Source organism: Rissa tridactyla, chromosome 8, assembly GCF_028500815.1.
Source record: "Rissa tridactyla isolate bRisTri1 chromosome 8, bRisTri1.patW.cur.20221130, whole genome shotgun sequence".
NCBI lineage: Eukaryota > Metazoa > Chordata > Aves > Charadriiformes > Laridae > Rissa > Rissa tridactyla.
The window spans coordinates 2,151,353-2,157,133 of NC_071473.1; the positions used below are offsets into that span (position 1 = coordinate 2,151,353).

Consider the following 5,781-nt stretch of genomic DNA (forward strand, 5'->3'; position numbering starts at 1 on the left):
AATTTAACTTCTGCTTTAGAGAGAAAGGCCGCAGTCCCAAACCTGGCTGCCCATTTCTTTGATTCTAGAATATCTTTCACACAGAATCACAGAACAGTTTGGGTTGGAAAGGACCCTGAAGACCACCCAGTGCCACCCCCTGCCCTGGGCAGGGACAATCCCACCAGCCCAGGTTGCTCCAAGCCCCGTCCAGCCTGGCCTTGAACCCCTCCAGGAATGGGGCACTGACAGCTTCCCTGGGCAACCTGTTCCAAGGTGATTGCATTGAAATGACCCGGCAGCAGAGGCGAACGCCCCGTCCCCCCCCAGCACACTTGGCAGCTCCAGTCTGAAGCTGCTTCACCCGGTGAGCGCTGGGCTGAGACATTCCGTCTCCTCGGGGCCAGCCTGACAGAGCCTCCGCTCTCAGACCTTTCACTCTTTCCTGAGGCTTCGGGGTTTGCTCTTCACCATCACACCGGGCTCCTCCAGCACCACTGGCAAACCCAGCTGTGGCACATTTTAAAGCAGGATTTTCTGTGCTTTTTAAATTCTCCTTCCTTCATGGTCTCATCCCATCTGCCCGCTCTCTGATCCTTGAAGCTCCAATCCCAGCTTTTAGCTGGTGCTTAATTATGCACAAACGCGACACATTTAAAATAAAACCTTTCTTGCTCCTCTCTTTCTGCGTGAATATTTCAGCTTCTCCCCTTCCCTCTTCCCCGATGGCGCCGTGGGCAGCCCTGCCCTGCCTGCGCAGCCTTCACCTGCACAGCCCAGGTAAACAAACATCCCAGCTCTGCACATCCCAGCCTGTGCCCGGGCAGCAAAGCCCCACTGCCATGCCCAGCACCGCGGGGACCGCCACCTCCGCTGCCCAGATCGCCCTGCACCCGCACGGACGCATCCTCACGCCACCGCCACCTTCCTGGCACCAACCGAGCCAGGACCGGCAGCTCTTCCAATGCAAACAGGGAATCACGGGCAGGAGAAACCTCCCACCTCCACAGTCCCGTGTTGCTACACACCAAACAGGAGCCACCCTCGCCCAGATAAAGAGGTCACGGTCTCCAGGTTGGGTTTTCCGGTTGCAACCTTGAAAACACCATTCCCTCTCCCTGCGAGTGGCTCTGCCTCCCCATCCCCATCTCCGCGCAGGCCCCTCAAGCAAGGGCCAGCTGGTGGGACAAGAGAGACATGGAGCTGTTAGAGCGGGGCCAGAGGAGGCCCCGGAGCTGCTGGGAGGGCTGGAGCCCCTCTGCTGTGAGGACAGGCTGAGAGAGCTGGGGGGGTTCAGCCTGGAGAAGAGAAGGCTCCAGGGAGACCTTCCAGCCCCTGCCAGTCCCTAAAGGGGCTCCAGGAAAGCTGAGGAGGGACTCTGGAGCAGGGAGGGGAGCCATGGGACAAGGGGGAAGGGTTTTACACTGAAAGAGGGGAGATTTAGATGAGATATTGGGAAGAAATTCTTTGCTGTGAGGGTGGTGAGCCCCTGGCCCAGGTTGCCCAGAGAAGCTGTGGCTGCCCCATCCCTGGAGGGGTTCAAGGCCAGGTTGGACGGGGCTTGGAGCAACCTGGGCTGGTGGGAGGTGTCCCTGCCCAGGGCAGGGGGTGGCACTGGGTGGGCTTTAAGGTCCCTTCCAGCCCAACCCATTCTGTGATTCAATGATTCTATGCTGCAGGACCCCCGGGTCCCTGTGAAGGAGCCGCAGCCCAACGGCCTGGGTGGCCTCGGCAGCACTCTCCCTGCTCCGCAGCTGCAGGAACAAACCAAGCCCTTCTCCATTTATTTTTCTTGCAAGCTGTGTTTTAAATGTTACCCTGAACGGCCCTTTGAAGCAGCACGAGCCGCCTCGGACATTTCTCTTCAGCTAATTAACACATGTCGACAGCCGTGACAGCCCGGTGCAGCCCGAGCCCAAACCCCAGCGCCCAAACCCCCCAGCGCCGGGCACAGCCAAGGTGCCGCTGACCCTGGGACCAGCCAGTGCCTTTAAGCCATTAATTAACTCCGACTTCCAGGTTGGAGCTGCCTATCGAGAATTTGTGTCTCGCAACAGAGCTGGGGGGCAGCGGCTCCTACTGGGTTTGCAGAGGTTTGGGGTTTTCTCTTCAGAGCTGCAGGCCAGGCATTTCTCAGAGGAAGGTGAAGGTGTTTAAATGGTGTTAGGTGCGATGCAAGTGTCTACAGTCCTGTGCAGATTGTGTTTTAAAACGCCCCATCGTACCTCTCGGTTCCTGGGGTCCATCTCTCATTTCAGCAGCGCTTCACCCTTCACTTCAACGTGAAGTGCACTCCAGCTAAAGCAATGCCATTATCCCTGGTTTACAGAAGGAAAATCCAAATGGAAAAGGGAAAAGGTTAGTTCAAAGGCCACACGGGACAGTGACAGAAACAAGAGCAGAACCGCAGTCATCACTAAGAGGCGTATGAAAAAGGGCGATGCAGTAAATGTGCCCCCAGCAGATAATAAAGTAATTCAATCTATTGCAATTTGGGTATTTTCTCACCCATGGAGCACTGGAAACACGACTTGCAGTTGCAAAATCCAGGCTGTGGTTTTAAACCTGTCGTCTCAGCGGAGGCAACGCTGAGAAACGAGCCCAAGTCCATTCCAGAGCCATTCCAAAGGAACACGGACCCCCCCTGGAAGCATTTCAGGGGTTTGCAAATGGTGGGGTTCCAAAATGCTAACGTATCGCTGCGCTGCATCTCCAGCCACAGGGGCACCGCGCTCCTTCTGAGGTCACAGATTAATATTTAATCCAATCAGTGATTTTAAGTTAAAACCTAGCAGTATTAGCTGAGTGGGTTAGCAGCATGGATAGTTATCAACCCGCCGTACATCAATGCGGCGCTCGCCCATTTTGGGGAAGGATTACAGCGCTCGCCAGCCCCCTTTCCCTCGTGCTAGCGATTCTTCAGGAACCAGGCAAAAAGTCCTTAGAGGTTCGCTCCATAAACAATTTGCCGGTAAAAGTCTAATTAGGTCAGAGACATATGGTCTTGAACCAGTAAAAAATTCCGTGGCTGCAATGTTATTAAGGTGACAAAATGTGGACGTATTTCAGAAGCTGCTGAGCAGAGCACTGAAAATTGTGTCACCTTCAGTCTTCATCAGGCAAACTTTTGCTCTCCTAAGCCAGCAAAAAAGGGAAAAGGCAACAGTTTTGCTCATGCAAACAGCTTTTTTCTTGCTATCGTTATCAACTACGAGCATGAAGATGACACAAAAGACCTTTTCTGAACTGGCTTTTCCCAGCCATTAAAATATCGTTAGAGCTCCACAGCCTTAGTGGAACAGGGGACGATGGAAGGGAAGCCAGAAGTAGTCAGCACACCTTCTGCACTGCAATTGTATAGTTATGATAAGATAAATCTAGTTGTTGAAATGAAATCCGGGGAGACCTTATAGCCCGTTCCAGTATCTGACGGGGGCCTACAACAGGACGAGGGGTAATGGCTTCAGACTGGAAGAGGGGCGATTTAGAGGAGATCTGAGGCAGAAATTCTTTGCTGTGAGGGTGGTGAGCCCCTGGCCCAGGTTGCCCAGAGAAGCTGTGGCTGCCCCATCCCTGGAGGGGTTCAAGGCCAGGTTGGACGGGGCTTGGAGCAACCTGGGCTGGTGGGAGGTGTCCCTGCCCAGGGCAGGGGGTGGCACTGGGTGGGCTTTAAGGTCCCTTCCAGCCCAAACCATTCTGGGATTCTACGATTGAGAAGGAGCTGAGCTCTGGGATGAGATGTCTTAGAGAAGACGAATCAACTTCACCAAGGCCAACTCTTGTCCCTCTGACACCAGCCGAGTTTTACCATTAGTTTATATCCCAGCTTGCCACGAACCACAGCAGGAACCTGGGACATGCTGCAGGGGGGCTCAGTCCCCTGCACAGGCTCCAGCAACACTCACTCTCTCTTTCAGGTCTCCCGATGACGATGTGTCCGTGATCCCAGTTTTGCTGGACACGATGGTGAACCGTGCGCTGCCACCACCGGCTCCAGGGGGATTCCTGAACTCATGCAGCCACATCTCACACCCTGCTCCTAGGAAGAGATGCAGAAGGGTGAGACTGGCAGAATTTAGCCCTAATTTGCAGCGTTATGGCCCTGGAATGAGTGCAGGGAAATGTCTTTAAAAGGAGACTGCTTTCTAATTGCTTCTTAAAAAAGCCTTTAACATGGACTCCCTTTGGCATGACTCAGGGCTGCATTTCTAAATCCAGTTTCTCCCATGAAGTTTACTCTGGCTGTTTGGTTGGGCTGCATCCACATGCTATTTTTATTTTTTTGATCATCCAGCCTGTTTACAGCGTAGAGGAACAATATGGGAACAGAAATAAAGCCAGGGCAAACCCAAAGGAATGAGACCGTGAATGGTATCGCTCCTCAGCATCGCCGGCTTGAGGAGCAAGAGGCCCCGCAGCTGCGCGGCACCTCAGCGAGGCTCCACGCGCCTCTCCCTTCTGGTTACGGGTGTCAAACCTCAGTTGTGCTTGATTTGCCCATCGTCCCCAAACTTAATACCAACCGGTTAAAATGCCTGCGTGTCCTCAAGCTGCCGGCTTCATACCTGGGGTACGCTGTAAGAGAGAATATTTTCTACAACACGAAGGCTGAGAAGCCTTTGTACAGAAGAATGCAAACACCGTCACAACAGTATCACTTTTGGCTTCCTTAAACACAGTAATCAAAGTATTTTGAACAGTAGCCTACAGCTACTAAATACTTTTCTGTCTCAAAATAGACACAAGCCTCCTCCCACCTTCTGCCACGAGCTTCTTGGTCACTCTGAGGTTTCGGTGGTTCAGCCCAGTTCCCTTTGCTCTGTTCAGCGAGCGCAGCCCATCTGGTCGCCGGGTCTTTGATCCAAGCGCTGTCAGCTCATTCTGCGAAGCACAGAGTCAAAAGGATGCGGAATGTTAGCGGGGAAGGTTTGAAAAAGGAAATATTTTCTATATTTGCATTTACATTTTTAATATAGTCGCGTTGTCTAGAGGCCAGATCTGGGGGATGGAAACCAGGAGCCTGGTTTCTATTTTCAGCGCAGCCACTGATTGCTCTGTGTTGCTGGCAAATCTTTTAATCTCTTTCCCTCTGTTTTTCCCTTCTGTAATAAAGGGATGATCAGACCTCCCCAGCTATGCCTTGTGTGGCAGCATCCTCTGATGAAACACGGCAAGGACGAAGTATTAATAATGATTCCGTATAGAAAAGCCAAGGGGTCGCAGGTATTTAAATGCAGTTTAGCTGCTCAGCGCTCCTTTACGCAGGCACCGTGCCTTGATGTTAATAGCAGTTATATAGTAATATGAAATGGAAAAGCAGGCCCTTCAGGGCACAAAAATAACCATATCCAGAGCACCGCTGAATAAATACAATATCAAGATGAAATCACTCCAAATAACGAACAAATTGAAAAGCAAGGAGATATTAAAGAGGAAAAACAAAGTCGCCCAGCCCTCCTCCTCCCAGCTGGCATCTAACCGCCCTCAGCACAAACCCGAGGATGAAAAGGAGCGTCAGGTGCCAAGAGGGGACACTACAAGTGGTCCCAAAACCAGTTAAAAGTTCCCAGTCCTCCATTTCTTTACCCCTCTGGCATCCTCCTGAGGAGGTGGCGAGGAGGTGGGTAAAGCACTGAGCTCCCTGACTGCGATACAGCAAAGCACGTGCTCAATCTCCTGTGGAATCGACCCTGTCAGTCATCCCGTCAGCCCACGCCTGCATCCTCCAGGTCTGCCACATCGTCCCTTGCCCCTTCCTCCCACAAAACCACCCCGGGGGGGCTCCTTCCACGCTGCCGTCCT

The 5,781-nt window shown here is 52.8% G+C and overlaps 1 long non-coding RNA gene across 1 annotated transcript; it reads right to left on the reverse strand.

The window, feature by feature from the left end:
- Nucleotides 1-2,021: 2,021 nt before the first annotated feature.
- On the reverse strand, nt 2,022-4,849 carry LOC128914148 (uncharacterized). The gene is made up of 3 exons (XR_008468196.1): nt 4,737-4,849; nt 3,885-4,018; nt 2,022-2,297 (listed from the first exon to the last, which is right to left on the reverse strand). It is a non-coding gene; the product is annotated as an uncharacterized LOC128914148 (long non-coding RNA).
- Between the last annotated feature and the right edge of the window lie 932 nt (nt 4,850-5,781).